The sequence below is a fragment of the Equus asinus genome, chromosome 15, assembly GCF_041296235.1.
Source record: "Equus asinus isolate D_3611 breed Donkey chromosome 15, EquAss-T2T_v2, whole genome shotgun sequence".
Taxonomy (NCBI): domain Eukaryota; kingdom Metazoa; phylum Chordata; class Mammalia; order Perissodactyla; family Equidae; genus Equus; species Equus asinus.
In genome coordinates, this window is record NC_091804.1 from 19737306 (window position 1) to 19753777 (window position 16472).

A 16472-nucleotide genomic window follows, 5' to 3' on the forward strand; every position below is an offset into this window, starting at 1 on the left:
ATTCCACTTATATGAGGTAATTAAAGTAGTCAAGTTTGTAGAAACAGAAAGTAGAATGGTGATTGCCAGGGGCTGAGGGGAGGGGAAAATGGGCAGTGGTTCTTTAATGGGTATAGTTTCAGTTTTGCATGGTAAAAAAATATCTGGAGATCTGTTGTACAATGTTGTGAATATACTTAACGTTACTGAACTACACTTAAAAATGATTAAGATGGTAAATTTTGTTGTCTTTTATAACAATTTAACACTTTAAAAATAATATTGAAAAATCCCTGCCTTCATGGGACAACTAATTAGGTATACTGTTTTTTTTAACTCTCAGCTGAAGTGTAACATACATGCAGAAAAGTGAAGAGATCGTACATACACAGCTCAATGAATTTTCAAAGTAAACACTGTCATCTAACCAGGGTCCAGCTCAAGAAATAGAACATTACAGGATCCCACTTGGGCCATACCAAGTCACTACCATCACTACCTCCACAAAGGAACCACTCTCTTGACTTCTTACACTATAGATTTGTTTTGCCAGTTTTTTGCTTCATGTAAATAGAATGCTACAGTATGGACCCTTTTGTGTCTGGCTTCTTTCACTTAGTATGATGTTTGTGAGATTCAACCATATTGTGATATATAATAGGTCATTTTTTTTTTGAAGATTGGCCTTGAGCTAATATCTGTTGCCAATCATTTTTTTCTTCTTCTCCCAAAAGTCCCCAAATACATAGTCGTATATTCTAGTTGTAGGTCCTTCTAGTTCCGCTGTGTGGGGCGCTGCCTTTGCATGGCTTCATGAGCAGTGCTAGGTCCATACCCAGGATCCGAACCGGTGAAACTCTGGCCCGCTGAAGTGGAGCATGTGAACCCAATCACTTGGCCATGGGGTCAGCCCTAATATTTTCGTTTCTATATTCCATTGTATAAATATATACATACCATAATATGACAATTTACTTATCTATTCTACTGCTGGTGGACATTTGGTCAGTTTCCAGTCTGAGGCTTCTATGAATAATGATGCTATGAACAGTCTAGGAATCTAGTACAGGCCTCTTGGTGAACATACGTACGCATTTCTGTTGGGTATATACCAGAGGTATGCTGATAAATGTTTTAACAACCAGATCGCTGGGGGGGGAAGAAAGTCCTCATGTGTAGCATTTGTTGATTTCTGTGGTGTAAATACGCCCACCATAACCTATTTCAAGTTACCAAAATGATGTCACTAAATGCAGAATTGGGAAGAGATGCACAGAATCTGTTCTCACAAGCCAGTGGGAACCAGCTCCAGCATTGTGTATGCCTGGGAGGTGTACTGAGAAACAGATGCCAAAACAAAATTAGACATGCAAGAGACTGATTATGGGAAATGTCTGTGAAGGATAAAGAGGAAGGAAGCAGGAAAAGACAGGGAGAGAATTCAGACCAGAATAAAAATCTGACATCCATGAAGGAAAAGGGGAAGGCAAGATTGGTTAAGAAAAGTCTCAAGGGCTGCCCTGGTGGCACAGTGGTTAAGTTCTCACGTTCTGCTTCAGCGGCCCAGGGTTTGCCGGTTTGGATCCCAGGCGTGGACATGGCACCGCTTGGCAAGCCATGCTGTGGTAGGCGTCCCACATATAAAGTAGAGGAAGATGGGCACGGATGTTAGCTCAGGGCCAGTCTTCCTCAGCAAAGAAAAAAAGGAGGATTGGCAGTGGATGTTAGCTCAGGGCTAATCTTCCTCAAAAAAAAAAAAAAAAAATACAAGTCTCAGACTGCAGCACAGTTCCAAGAAAGATTTTCCAGGCCGATGTGGAGTCCTGGAGCCAAAGTTGCTGGTTGGAGGAGCCCTGCTCCTGCAGGAATGGGCTTGCATTAGCACAAATGTGGTGGTGGAGCCAGAGGGACAGCAGATGGACTGCTAGTCAATTAAGCTCCCCACAGCAGGAGATCGGAGCAATGCATTTTCATGGCTGCCACACCTGGCAATATTCCTTCGCACAACCTCTTGGAGATGAATGGGATGGCTTCTCAATCAGTATCCTCTCTAGACGTCTTACTTTTCACAAGTTAGATGCACACTCCTGGCTTGGCTGACTTGTTTGGAAGCTGGACTGGCCACTTCAGACTAAATGAGCCCCAGGTTTCTTGGGAAATTCACTGGAAAAGAGAGAGGAATCCGAGAGGAAGGTACTGGGTTTCCTCCTAATAAGGACAGATAAGTGTTCGAATTGTTAATTAGAGAACTAGGAGTTGACCATACTGTGTCTCCAACTCATGATTTGTACTTTACTGATTACACAAGGAAAGAATAGGAAAATTGAGTAGGTTAGAAATAGAAGCTGGAAAAGACCTTATAATCCAAATTATAATTATTTGTTGAACTGAAAGCAATGTGATTTTTTTAAATGTCCACAAATTCTTTGATAGTTCCCTTAAAAGCTGGAATTTAATTCACCTTTGTAGAATATAGGCCAGACTTAGCAATTCTTTTGTAACAATTAGAATGTGGTGGAATTATGCTATGTGACCTCTCAGGCTAGGTCATACAAAGGATAGCCTCTGTCTGTCTGTCTGTCTGTCTCTCTCTCTGTCCCTCCCTCTCTCTCTTCACTTGCGTTGGAGGAAGCCAGCCATCATGTCATGAGGACACTCAAGCAGCGTGTAGAGAGGCCCAGGTGGGGAGGAACCGAGGCCTCCCACTAAGAACCAGCACAAACTTGCCAGACGTGTGTGAGCCAACTTGGAAGTGAATGCTTTAGCCCCAGTCAGGGCTTCAGATGACAGTAGCCCTGGCCAACATCTTGACTGCGACCTCATGAAAGACCCTGAACCAGAATTGTCTAGTCAAGCTGCCCTCAAATTTCTGAACCACAGAAACTGTGAGGATAATAAGTTATTATTGTTGTTGTTATTGTAAGCCACTCAATTTGGGGATAATTTGTCTCATGGCAATAAATTACTAATACAGGCAACAAGAGTTGGAAGTCTTCCTGCATACACCCCAACACCATAATAGGAGATATTACCGCTGAGACAATATGGCAAACCCATGGCAGATGTCCCTTTCCTTGTTTCCTGCTTTGGCTCATAGAGAAGGCATCTCCTCTCCAAGCTGACTCCCATCAAAGCCCACTGTCCTGGTGCCGCCAGAAGCACCATCTCTATTTCTAGTGCTTGCCCAAGGCCCTGATACAGATTGCTGCCAGTGTCGTGATCAAAGCTTCTGAGCCTACACAGAGGTCCCCATCTCATGTTGCTGTAGAGCCACTGGCACCAAATCCTATCATCTGAGACTCCACTGGCAGCAATTACAGTGAAGTGGCTCTTGCATTCACTTGTGCTGTGACTACGGCAGGAACTCCAAGGTGGGGGAGGGGTGGCAGGTAACCCTGTGTGCAGAACCAGCTGACCAAAGCCTGGCCTGTGACTAGAGGTGTGGCCCAGATTGCAGTGTTTACCAAGTTAAGGAGACTGAAGCCAGATCAGCATATCAAAAATGGCTCAGGGAACAGGGAGAATTTAGCTCTGAACCCCAGCAAGTCAGGGCCAAGGGCATTGATTACGGACAAGGTTCAAAGAGGACAGAAAGAAAGCAGACCTGCAGGAGGACCAGGAGTCAGAGTCCCAGGCTTGGGCACCTTTGAAATCTGTGCTACCCTCAGGGCTGGCTGGAAGCCATCAGGCCCCTTCTTGCCTATGCATTTCAAGGGAGGCTATAGGTTTTTTTTTCATGTGGAAAGTTCCCACAGTTTCCAGGGCTCAGATTCAGTCCCATGCTGGCAAGGAAGCTTGACCAATTTTATGTTAGTTTAGGTTCCCCCAAAATAAAGCCCTGAGGCAAGGATTCAAGGTTAATGTAGGTTGCAACACCAGGAAGCAGGTAGAGGAGTCGGGAAATGAGATGTGGAAGGGAAGGGAAGTCACTACAGAGTGCATACGTATCAAACTGGTTTACTAGTGTGAGCAGTTGGAGATTAATTCCACACAGGCAACTGGGAACCTGTATATGACACATGCCTCAGAGAGGCAAGGGGGCTGGAGTATCTAAGGGTATTTACATACCAATCCAGTTAGCTATTGTTGAGGGCTCCTAGGAGTGGGCGTGTTAATTACTGTAGGGACCAACACAGAGATGCAGATGCTGGTTGATCAATCTTTTATTTGTTTATTGGTCGTTTAGGTGTCCCCTTCTGTGAATTGTGCATTCATATACTTTGCCCATTTTTCTTTTGTGTTGTTTATCTTTTCCTCATGGATTTGTAGGAATTACATATGTATTCAATACTAATCTTTTCTTCATTATAGGTTTGGCAAATATTTTCCAGATTGAGTTCATCTTTTCACTTTCTTTATAGTATAATTTAATAAATAATTCTTATGTTTAATGTAAATGAATTTAACAATCTTTTCCTTAGTCTGTGCTTTTCGAATCTTGTTCAAGAAATTATTTCCTACCTCAAGGTAACAAAGATGATAATTTACTAGGCATTTTTGCTTTTTTACAGATAGTCTTTAATCTACCTAGAAATTATTTATATGATGATGCAATATGAGAATTCAATATTTAATTTTTATCATGGCAAATAAACATACATAAAAATAGAAGAGTACAATGAACTCAACACCCGACTTCAACAATTATTAACTTATTTCAGTTGATCATTGCTGTGAAACAAATTACCCCAACTTCGCAAGCTAAAAGTGTAATAAAAACTTATTATCTCACACCATTTCTGTGGGTCAGGATTTCAGGAGTGACTTAGCTGAGTCTGGCTCAGGCTCTGTTATGAGGTAGCAGTCAAGTTGTCAACCTGGGCTGCAGTCATCTGAAGCCTTAATGGGAGCTAAAGGATCCATTCTATTTTTTTTTTTTTTTTTGAGGAAGATTAGCCCTGAGCTAACATCTGCTGCCAATCCTCCTCTTTTTGCTGAGGAATATTCGCCCTGAGCTAACTTCTATGCCCATCTTCCTCTACTTTGTATGTGGGACACCTGCCACAGCATGGCTTGACAAGCAGTGCATAGGTTCACACCTGGAATCCAAACCGGTGAACCCTAGCCTCCCAAGTAGAATGTGCGAACTTCACTACCACACCACCGGGCCGGCCCCTAAAGGATCCATTCTAAGGTGACTTTCACCGATGGCTGGTAAGGTGTTGGCAAGAGGTGTCTGTTTCTTGCCACGTGGATCTCTCCATAGAGCTGCTAGAGTGTCCTCACAGCATGGTGGCTGGCTTCCCCCAGAACGAATGATCCAGAAGAGAGCAAGGTGAAAGTTGCAATGCTTTTTATGACACAGTCTTGGAAGACACACAAGATCACGTCCACCATGTTGTATTCATTAGAAATGAGTCACTAAGTCCCATCCACACTCAAGGGGAGGGAAATTAGGCTCCACCTTTTGAAGAGAGGAATGTCAAAGTTAGTGAATGTTTTTAAAGCCAGCACATAACTCATGGCCAGTCTTGTTGCAGCTATGCCTCCATCCACTCTTCCTTAGCAAACGGATTATTCTGAAGAAAATTCCAGACATCATATCATTTCATGTATAAGTATTCATACTTAGGTATGAATTTCCAAAGGATATGCCCTGAAGAAATGTCGTAACCACTAAACCATTAGCAGAAAGTTATCAACATAACAAAAGTTATCATACAAAAAAGTTAGCAATATAACAATAATTCCTTAATATCACTAAATATCCAGTCAGCATTCAAACTTCCCTGATTGCCTCTCACACACACACACAGTTTGTATCAGACACCTATGTGCATAGCTCCAGATCCCCTCAGACTCACCTGCCCCCTTTTTTCTTTTTGAGGAAGACCAGCTCTGAGCTAACATCTGCTGCCAATCCTCCTCTTTTTGCTGAGGAAGACTGGCTTTGAGCTAACATCCGTGCCCAGCTTCCTCTACTTTATATGTAGAACACCTGCCACAGCATGGCTTAATGAGCGGTGCCATGTCCGCACTCTGGATCCAAACCAGCGAACCCCAGGCCACTGAAGCAGAACATGCACACTTAACCGCTGTGCCACCGGCCGGCCCCTCACCTGTCTCTTAATGCAGCCCTTGCTGCCTAGATCGGTTCTGCACAGGCTCCAGCCAGCTTCACACTGGTGTAGCCTGGCATCTCTCAGGGCTTCTCTTTAATGCTGCCATGGAAATCTGCTTGGCACCCAGGCATGTACAACCCAGAAGTGCCAGGGACTTACCACTCTTTGAGGTAAACTTTGACCAATAGAGAATGAAAACCAACTGACAACTGCTTTCTCTTTCATCCCCTGATCAGCAGTCCTAAGACACAGTACATGCAGCTTCTCAGAAAGTCAGTGGCATTCAGGAATCACCCTTAGTGGTGGCCAACTTGATCATGCTTCCTTGTGTTGGCTTTCCCTGCTACCTGTTTTACTTAGTGTCCCCCAGTCCTATCCCCTGAGATTGCATTCCTCGATAAAGTCTTTGCACGTAGTTTTGTTTTTTTTTTTTTTAATCATGTTATGCTTTCTGGGGGACCCAGGCTAAGACACAGTTGGTTCACACTTTGCATTTGACTGATCTGTCTTTTAGGTCTCTCTAATCTATGGGTTCCATGCCCTCCCACTTCTTTTCCCTTGCAATTATTTGTTTATCATAATAAATCATATTGTTTGTTCTGAGGAGCTTACCGCATCCTAGATTTTACTGATCTCTCTTACTGTGGTGTTATTTATCATAATCCTCTGTTCCCTATGTTTCCTAAACTGGTGGGTAGATGTGGAAGCTTGATCAGAGTCAGGTTTTACTTTTTGGCAAGACTACTTCGTGGGTGGTATTATATACTTCCTATTGCATCACGTTGGGTGATGTAATGTCTGTTTGTCTCTTTTTGTGATTTTAAGATTGATGAGTAAATTCGGGAGTAGTCATTCTAATCCATCCGTTATATACTCCCACCAAATGATTTTAGCATCCAAAGATAATCACGCCCTAGAACACCACTGTCTAATACAATAGCAACTTGCATGTGGCTATTTAAATTTAATGAAAATTGAATAAAATTAAAGATTCAATTCCTTAGTCACACTAGCCACATTTTAAGTGCTCAAAAGCCACAGTGGCTACTGTATTGAACAATGCAAATATAAAATATTTCCATCACTGCAGAATGTTATATTAGAGCTAGCCTAGAACCATTATTTCATTTTAATTCTAATATTTATAAGTTCTAGTATTTCACTTTAATTCTATCATCCTTTATACACCTACTAGCTGTAATTGTTCTAGAAATAATAATATTCTCTCATCAACTATTTAGTTACTCTGAAGTATAGTTTATACAGTAAAAGCATGATAAGTACTTATTTGCCTCTGTTTAGCAGTATGCAGAATAATGAGATGATTCCCTGGCATCCTCCAAAGTTGGTCAAAGCATTTTGTTATTTTTAACAGTTTGAATATCACTATGAAGTCATGAACAACATTTTTATGTCTTTCAGCTCATTGTAGTTACTATTCTTTTTGATGCTTAAATTTTCCCATAATGGTACGTTGGTTCCTACAGTAGTATTTTATACGGATTTTTTTTTCCTAATACAAGATATTTCAGGCTCTTGTATATTTTCTGCCCTAGACATGGAATTAGACATTTCTTCAAGTAACCCTGGTTCCTTTTAGAGAAAAATCGCATTTAGAGACCACAATCTGGGTGCTGGGTGTATTCGTTACCAGTGATTTGGTTGTTGTTTTCGATTTTTTTGTAAGTACAGAGCTAGGAGATAATTTTTTTTTTTAAAGAAAATGCGTCTTAGGTTTCTAGTGATATTCTAAATTCAAATTTAGGACTACAAAGTTTTACTCGACTTCTTTGATTTTACGTTTGTATCTCCTTTCTCCTGGACTGAGAATCTTGGTTTCTAATGTCATCAACTCGCTATCAAAAGTACTCATTTTCTTTCTCCTATGATACCTATAATAATTTCTGATTCAGCTGTGCCCATGGTGTATTGATTGTTAGGTAGCATGAATATCACCCCTTACCCTATGACCTGCAAATTCTGTGAATTAATTTTTCTCTACCTGCATTTCCTCACTTAAGGGAATTGCTATTCTCCTACCGCCTGTGACTTAGTGAATCTGTCACTCAGGGGACTTGGCCTCTCCTTCTGTAGGAGTGGAAAAGAATGCCAGGCCACGAGGGAGTTAACACTCCATGGATGAACTTTGGCCGGTGCAAGATAAGAGATAGGAAGAAATCAGCAAATAATCTTTCCCTTTCACCCCTCAGTGCACCATTCCAAGACATGGTAGGTTTGCATAACTTTTTAAGAAGACTCCTGTGTAACTAAGCAACCAAGTGTGTTTTCCTGAAGCTGCAGTGAGCCCAATAATGTACTGCCTTACATCTGTTTTCCTTCCTTCTCCTTGTCTCTAACTTTTATGCTCTGGGATTGTACCTCCCATTAAGACCCTACCATGAAACCTTTGTTTCTTGCTCTGTTCTCTAGGGAATCCAGACAAAGACAATTTCCCAGAATCTTCTACTTCAGAAGGGTAAAGAGCAGTGCTGGGGATTTATGTATTTAATAAGCACGCCAAGTGAGTCTATGATCAGGAAACTATGGCTGGCACTACCTTAAAGTATCCTCAGGCCTCAGATCTCGCATCAACAGAAAATGAGATGCCGAAACTGTGCAGAATTCAGAAGGGAATCCATCCCACAAACCCTTAAGATGTGGCCATGGAAGACAACAGACAAGGACGATTAGCACAGAGAACAGCCCAGAGGCAGCGAGAAGCACTGACCAAAGGACACTGTCTGCTGCTGAAGCAAAGAGCACTTGCTGCTCTTGTCTCACAGAGAGGTAATGTGTACTGTGAACCGGTGAGCAATTACTGATGTTCTCTCTCTCTCCTGTTCCAAATGTGAATCTTTATTGAGTGTTCTTCTATCCCCCTTCCAACAGTTGGGTTTATTTGTTTATTCATTTTTTGAGAGTGTTATTTATGTTGTTGGACCATGGGGAGCCACATCTGGACCTAAATTAGAAGAATGCAGGGGCCGGCCTGGTGGTATTGTGGTTAAGTTTGCATGCTCTGCTTCAGCGGCCCAGGTTTCATGGGTTTGGATCCTGGCCACAGACCTACTCACTGCTCGTCAAGCCATGCTGTGGTGGCATCGCACATACGAAAAACAGAGAAAGATTGGCACAGATGTTAGCTCATGGCCAATCTTCCTCACCAAAAAAGAAAAAAGAGAGAGAGAGGAAGAAGAAGAATGCAGCTAGCTCACAAGTGAAGGAAACCACCCCGCCACACACACACACCCTCCTGCAGCAGACAGGGCATGACTTGAGCTATTTCTCTTTGGGGAGGGGATGTTTTAGTTTGAGTCTCCCCAGAAGCATATTCTGAGACAAAGAATGGACAGCAAGTAGTTTATTTGGGAGATAAAGGAAAATGCTCGTAGGGGGAAGTGAGACGGAAAGTAAGGCAACAAATGTAGGGACCATTATCAAGCCAATTACCATTGTGAGCCAGTTACAACTGGAGCTTAATCCCGTGGGAAACTCTGGGAGCCAGTGTGGAACATGCACCACAGTGTTATTCTACTACAAGGAGTGAGGGACTTGGAAGAAAGGGAGCTACCAGAAAGGGAGAAACATTAATTCCCCTGCACTTCTGGCCTGCTGTGTAGGTGACAGACAAAGTAGAGAACAATCAGGGAAAGTCCTTATGCAAAGAAGCACACATGCTGGCAGCTAGAAGTCAGGCCAGGATGCACTAAAAGTGGTGAGGATAAGGGAATTTGGGCAGGGCAATGACAACATCTGCTGCAAGAAGTGAGAGGGTTTCTTTTCAATTGGGAGCTACCTGTATTACCTTAAATGGGGGCATTTTTAAAGTTGTAGGCATGTGTGTGTGAGTGTTGGCCAGTCGAAGAAGTGAAATGCAGACAATTTTTGATTCTGCTTTTCAGAATCACCCGTCTCCCATTCCATATGATTCTGGAGAGACAGTCACTCAGAAGGCCTATCTTCCCTGTCACAATGCATACAAATAACAGAAGCAGGCCAATCATGTTAATTCGTTGTTGTAGACACTGTAGCTGCCCCAGTTAGATCTGATTTCCTGGCCAGTGCACCCATCCTCTAGTTCAAGTGAGTGTTGCTGCCAGAAGTTCACAGGTGTACTTTCTTCAGAGACTTGCCCTCAGCAGGAGGGGGCCAATTTACCAGGGAGGATATGCCCCCCGCCCCGGGGGCATTCCACATCTTAAAGCAGATATAAAAGACAGCTCCCTTGTCTCACAGGTAGTGGTGGGGGAGACAATTCTGCAGTGCAGTTCATGCTTTAGAGTCCCCCAGGAGATCAGGCTGAAGCTAGGCTGCAGCTGGACCCTCATCTTTACCTGGTTTCTTCCCGGGCCCTGTGCTGCTTCCCTCACTCCCTTATAGGTTTTTTCAATTAATCAGGTGCAGCTGAATCCCTGTCTCAGGCTCTTCTTCTGGGATGCCCAAACTAAGCTCCATTGAGTGGGACACAATGATGGATTGGCCCAGAGAAGACACACGGCCCTGACATAGCTAGAGCTTTTGGGGGCATTGATATGGACTCTGGGAAAAAGCAGATCTGTCTCTCTCTAAAGTTATAAGCTACATTTAAGAACATTGTAGTCGACATATATTTATTCCCTAACATATACTTCGCTTGACTTCTGGTAACATTTGGAGGAAGGGGGGAAGGAACTGCTCCTTTCTCTTACCCTTGGTTCCTCTACTTTGGGTGGAGGTGACTTCTCTTTGAGTCCATAGGTGGGCATATGACCCACACTGACCAGTGACATTCCTGTGGCCACAGAGATTGTTTGGTGTGGTCATGTGACCTAGTCAGAGCCATTGAAATATGGGATGGTTAAGAGAGAAAAACACACTTTTTTTCTCCTGGACTAAGAGCATCAGGATGAGGGGAACCCTGGTTGCTGGAGGTTGTCATGAGGAACCTGAGGGTAAGGCCAACACAGCAAAAGGCAGGATACTGTGGAGGGAGTGACATGAGTCCTAGCTGACATTGTTGGAGCTCTTGGTTCAAGCTCCACTCAAAGACAGTCCTACCTTAGATTACAACCCTTTGATTTCACACTCTGATGAGTTCTCTTTTTTGTTTAAACCAGTTTTTGGGGGGCTTTATAACACAACCAAAACAGCTATGACAGATGCAATGACTGCAAACCTGTAGCTGCTGGAAAAATACATTGCTGCCATGTATAGAGACCCTGGGTGGCAACGAAACCTACACATAAAAAAGAAAGAATTAAACTAAGAGATGTAGACAGAGAGAGTAAGCAATTGCTGTGGGCAATATTTAAGCACCAGGATCCCACCATTCCTGAAGCATATTGTTCCTTTGGGTTCTCAATTATTTGAACCAACAAATTCCCTTTTTTTTTTGCCTAAAAGAGTAAGAGTTAAGTTTTATCACTTTCAAAGGAAGAAGTTCTAACACAATGCCCTTTTCTCATTTTTCCTTTGAGTGATTTTATTTTTTCCTTATTGAGTTGAAGGCACTCTTTATATATCGTGGACATTGATCTTTAGTCCATTGTTTGCTGTAAATAATTTATTCCACTCCTCTACTTGTCTTTTACTTTATTTATGCTATTTCTCATTGTTGAGAAGGTTGTAATTTTATGGGGTCTAAATCAACAAGATTAACCTTTATTATTTTTGGATTATTAGATATGATTCTTTTGGTTGAAAGTGATGGAAATCCAACTCAATCTAGTTCAAATAAAAAGACAATTTATTGGCTAACAAAATTGGGAATTCTAGAGGTATTTGGTCCTCAGACACAACTAGAATCATAACTCCAACCATGTCCTTAGGACCATTTCTCTCTCAATCTATTGGTTCTCTGGACTTTTTTCCCATTGAAGCTCCCTTTATCTTGTTGGAAACATGGTCCATAGTCTTACGCTTCATAGTTTCAAAGGAAGAGAGAAAGATTCTCCTGAAGGATTGGGCATAGGAATCCTACAAGAGTCTGCTAGCCTGTTATGGGCACTCTAACGAATATGTACTCTATATCCATTCCTGTGCCTGGTGGCTAGATCAGTCATTTCAAATTACTCTGAATGTGTTCCACACAGGTTGAAAGAGTTTTCTCACGGAAGAATGTAAGAAGGGAAAATCTGGTAAGCATACAGTAGCTACCATATTCATCTCTGCCTTTGGTGTCTTATTTATGAAAACCTTTCTTTCCTGAAATTATATTTGTATATATTTATACGTACAATCATGCACTGTATAACAACATCATTCAATGATGGACCACATATAGACGGTGGTCCCATAAGATTAGTACCATATAGCCTGGATGTTAGTAGGCTATACTGTCTGAGTTTATTTAAGTACGCTCTATTATGTTCACACAATGACGAGATCGCCTAACGACATACTTCTCAGAAGGTATACCCATTGTTAAGAGACACATGACTATGTATATACGTTTATACATATAAGTACTTACAGACGTACTTTGGAGTTATTACTGGTTTGGTTCCAGACTACCACAATAAAGTGAAGGTCGCAATAAAGTGAGTCACATAACTTTTTTGGTTTCCCAGTGCATATAAAATTTATGTTTACATTATACTGTAGTCTATTGAGTGTGCAATAGCATTATGTCTAGAAAAACAATGTACATACCTTAATTAAAAATACTTTATGGCTAAAAAATGCTAACCATCATCTGAGTCTTCAGCAAGTATAATATGTTTGCTGGTGGAGGGTGTTGCCTCAGTGTTGATGGCTGCTGACTGATCAGGGTGGTGGTTGCTGAAGGTTGGGGTGGCTGTGGCAATTTCTTAAAATAAAACAACAAAGAAGTTTGATGCATTGATTGACTCTTCCTTTCACGAATGATTTCTCTGTAGCATGGAATGCTGTTTGGTAGCATTTTACCCATAGAAGAACTTGTTTCAAAATTGAACTCAATCCTCTCAAATCTTGCCGCTGCTTTATCAACTAAGTTTACATCATATTCTAAATCCTTTGTTGTCATTTCAACAATCTTCACAACGTCTTCACCAGGAGTAGATTCCTTTTCAAAAAACCACTTTCTTTGCTCGGCCATAAGAAGCAGCTCCTCATCTGTTAAAACTTTATCATGAGGTTGCAGCAATTCAGTCACATCTTCAGGCTCCACTTCTAATTCTAGTTCTCTTGCTGCTTCCACCACATCTGCAGTTACTTCCTCCGATGAAGTCTTGAACCCCTCAAAGTCATCCATGAGGGTTGGAATCAACTTCTTCCAAATTTCTGTTAATGTTGATATTTTGACCTCTTCCCATAAATCATGAATGTTCTTAATGGCATCTAGAGTGGTGAATCCTTTCTAGAAGATTTTCAATTTACTTTGCCTAGATCTGTCAGAAGAATCACAATCTATGGCAGCTATAGCCTTACAAAATGTATTTCTTAAATAAGAAGACTTGAAAGCTGAAATTACTCCTTGATCCATGGGCTTCATAATGGATGTTGTGTTAGCAGGCATGAAAACAACATTAATCTCTATGTGCATCTCCATCAGAGCTCTTGGGTGCATTGTCAATGAGCAGTAATATTTCGAAAGGAATCTTTTTTTCTGAGCAATAGGTCTCAAGAGTGGGTTTAAAATTTTCAATAAACCTCGTTTCAAAACAGATGTGCTGTTATTAGGCTTTGTTGTTCCATTTACAGAGCACAGGCAAAGTAGATTTAGCATAATTCTTAAAAGCCGTAGGATTTTCAGAATGGTAAATGAGCCTTGTCTTCAACTTAAAGTCACCAGCTTCATTAGCCCCTAACAAGAGAGTCAGCCTGTCCTTTGAAGCTTTGACGCTAGGCATTGACTTCTCCTCCTCTCCAGCTATGAAAGTCCTAAATAGCATCTTCTTCCAATACGAGGCTGTTCCAAAACAAGGCTTCTTCCAAGACAATAAAAATCTGCTGTGTAGTGTGGCCACCTTCATTCATTATCTTAGCTAGATCTTCTCGAAAACTTGCTGTAGCTTCTACATCAGTACTTGCTGCTTCACCTCGCACTTTGGTGTTATGGGGATGACTTCTTTCCTTAAACTTCATGAACCAACCTCTGCTAACTTCACACTTTTCTTCTGCAGCTTCCTCACCTCTCTCAGCCTTCATAGAATTGAAGAGAGTTAGAGTCTCGCTCTGGATTAGGCTTTGGCCTAAAGGAGTGTTATTGCTGGTTTAATCTTCTATCCAGACCACTAAAACTTTCTCCGTATCAGCCATAAGGCTGTGATAAGACTTTCTTATGATTCGTGTGTTCACTGGAGCAGCACTTTTAATTTTATTCAAGAACTTTTCCTTTGCATTCACAACTTGGCTAACTTTTTGACTCAAGAGGCCTAGCTTTTGGCCTGTCTTGGCTTTCGACGTGCCTTCTCCACTAAACTTAATCATTTTTAGCTTTTGATTTAAAGTGAGAGACATGCAGGGAGCTGGCCCCGTGGCCAAGTGGTTAAGTTCGCACGCTCCGCTGCAGGCGGCCCAGTGTTTCGTTGGTTCGAATCCTGGGCGCGGACATGGCACTGCTCGTCAAACCACGCTGAGGCAGCGTCCCACACGCCACAACTAGAAGGACCCACAACGAAGAATATACAACTATGTACTGGGGGGGTTTGGGGAGAAAAAGGAGAAAATAAAATCTTTAAAAAAAAATAAAGTGAGAGACATGCAACTCTTTCTTTCACTTGAACACTTAGAGGACATTGTAGGGTTATTAATTGGCCTAATTTCAATATTGTTGTGTCTCAGGGACTAGGGAGGCCCGACAAGAGGGAGAGAGACAGGAGATCAACTGGTTGGTGGAGCAGTCAGAACACACACAACATTCATCCATTAAGTTCATCATCTTATATGGGTGCGGTTTGTGGAGCCTCAACATATTTACAATAGTAACATCAAAGATCACTGATCACAGATCAGCATAACAAATATAATAATAATGAAAAAGTTTGAAATAGGGAGAGAATTACCAAAACGTGACACAAAGACAGAAAGTGAGTAAATACTGTTGGGAAAATGGTGCCAATAGATTTGCTTGACGCGGGGTTGCCACAAACCGTCACCTTGTAAAAAACACAATATCTGTGAAGTACAATAAAGTGAAGCACAATAAAAGGGAGGTATGCCTGCATACATATCTGTATATATGTAAATACATATATTTTGTATATATACTAATCCTCTCATATTTTTGCTTTTAAAAAATTTTATACAGTCATGCATCAATTAATGATAGGAATATGTTCTGAAAATGTGTTGTTAGGTAATTTTGTCATTATGCAAACATTATAGAGTGTACTTACATAAACCTAGATGGTACAGCCTACTAACAGCTAGGCTATATGGTGCTAATCTTAAGGGACTACCATCATATTTGATCTGTCATTGAACAGAATGTCATCATGGGGCACATGACTATATTTTCATTTTAGTTCTATATTCCATCTGGGATGTATTTCTATTTATGGCATGAAGTAGAAATCTAACTTAATTTTCTTGCATTGTAAAACCATTTTCCCAAAACTACATATTGGATAGTCTATCTTTTCCCCACCAGTTGGAAATGCCACATTCGTTACAAACTAATGACTACATTTATGTGGATCTGTTTCTTAATTATACATCGCTCCATTGATCTGGTCTTCTTTTCCTCTAACAACTCCATATTGTTTCAATAACAGTTAACTTCATTGGGAAGCCCTGCTTTTTACTTGATCCTAAACTTTTTCTAACAGGTGTGTTTTTGGCTGTGGCTCTCTTTGCTCCTGTTCTCCATTATTCTGATTCTATCCATTTTTCTTTGTTTATTCAATAATCTTAAATTTTATTTAAAATTGTTAATTTTTACCAAAGCAACAAATGAAAATAGTTGAAAAAGTAAAATAGCATCACAAAGCTCACAATGAAAACCAGACCTTCCCTTCCTGATCCACCCAACCTCAGTGCTGAGATTATTTCTCCTGGTATTTATATCCATATTTCTAACAAACAGGCTTAGAGTGCTGATTTTTGACTTTGTAATAAGTTAGCAAATTAATTAGAAAAAAGAGAGAAAGAACGACAGAAAGACAGGAAAGAAAGAAAGAAAAAGAAAGCAAGAAAGAAAAAGTAAGAAAGAAAGAGAAAGAAACAAATAGGCAAACAGGCCCACTGATCTATTTTGTCTGTCCTGTCAGTTTCTGAGAGAAGTACCTTAAAACTCTCACCGCGATCGTGGATATATCTATTTCTCCTTCTAGTTCTGTCAGTTTGGCTTTTCATATTGAGGACCATATTGTTAGGTGCCTACAAATTTAGAATTATTATATCATCCTGACAAATTGAATATTTTACCATTATGAAGAGTTTCTCTTTATTTCTAGAAGTTCTGTTTGTCTTAAAGTCTATTTTGTCTGGGCTGCTGGCCCCATGGCCGAGTGGTTGAGTTCGTGCCGC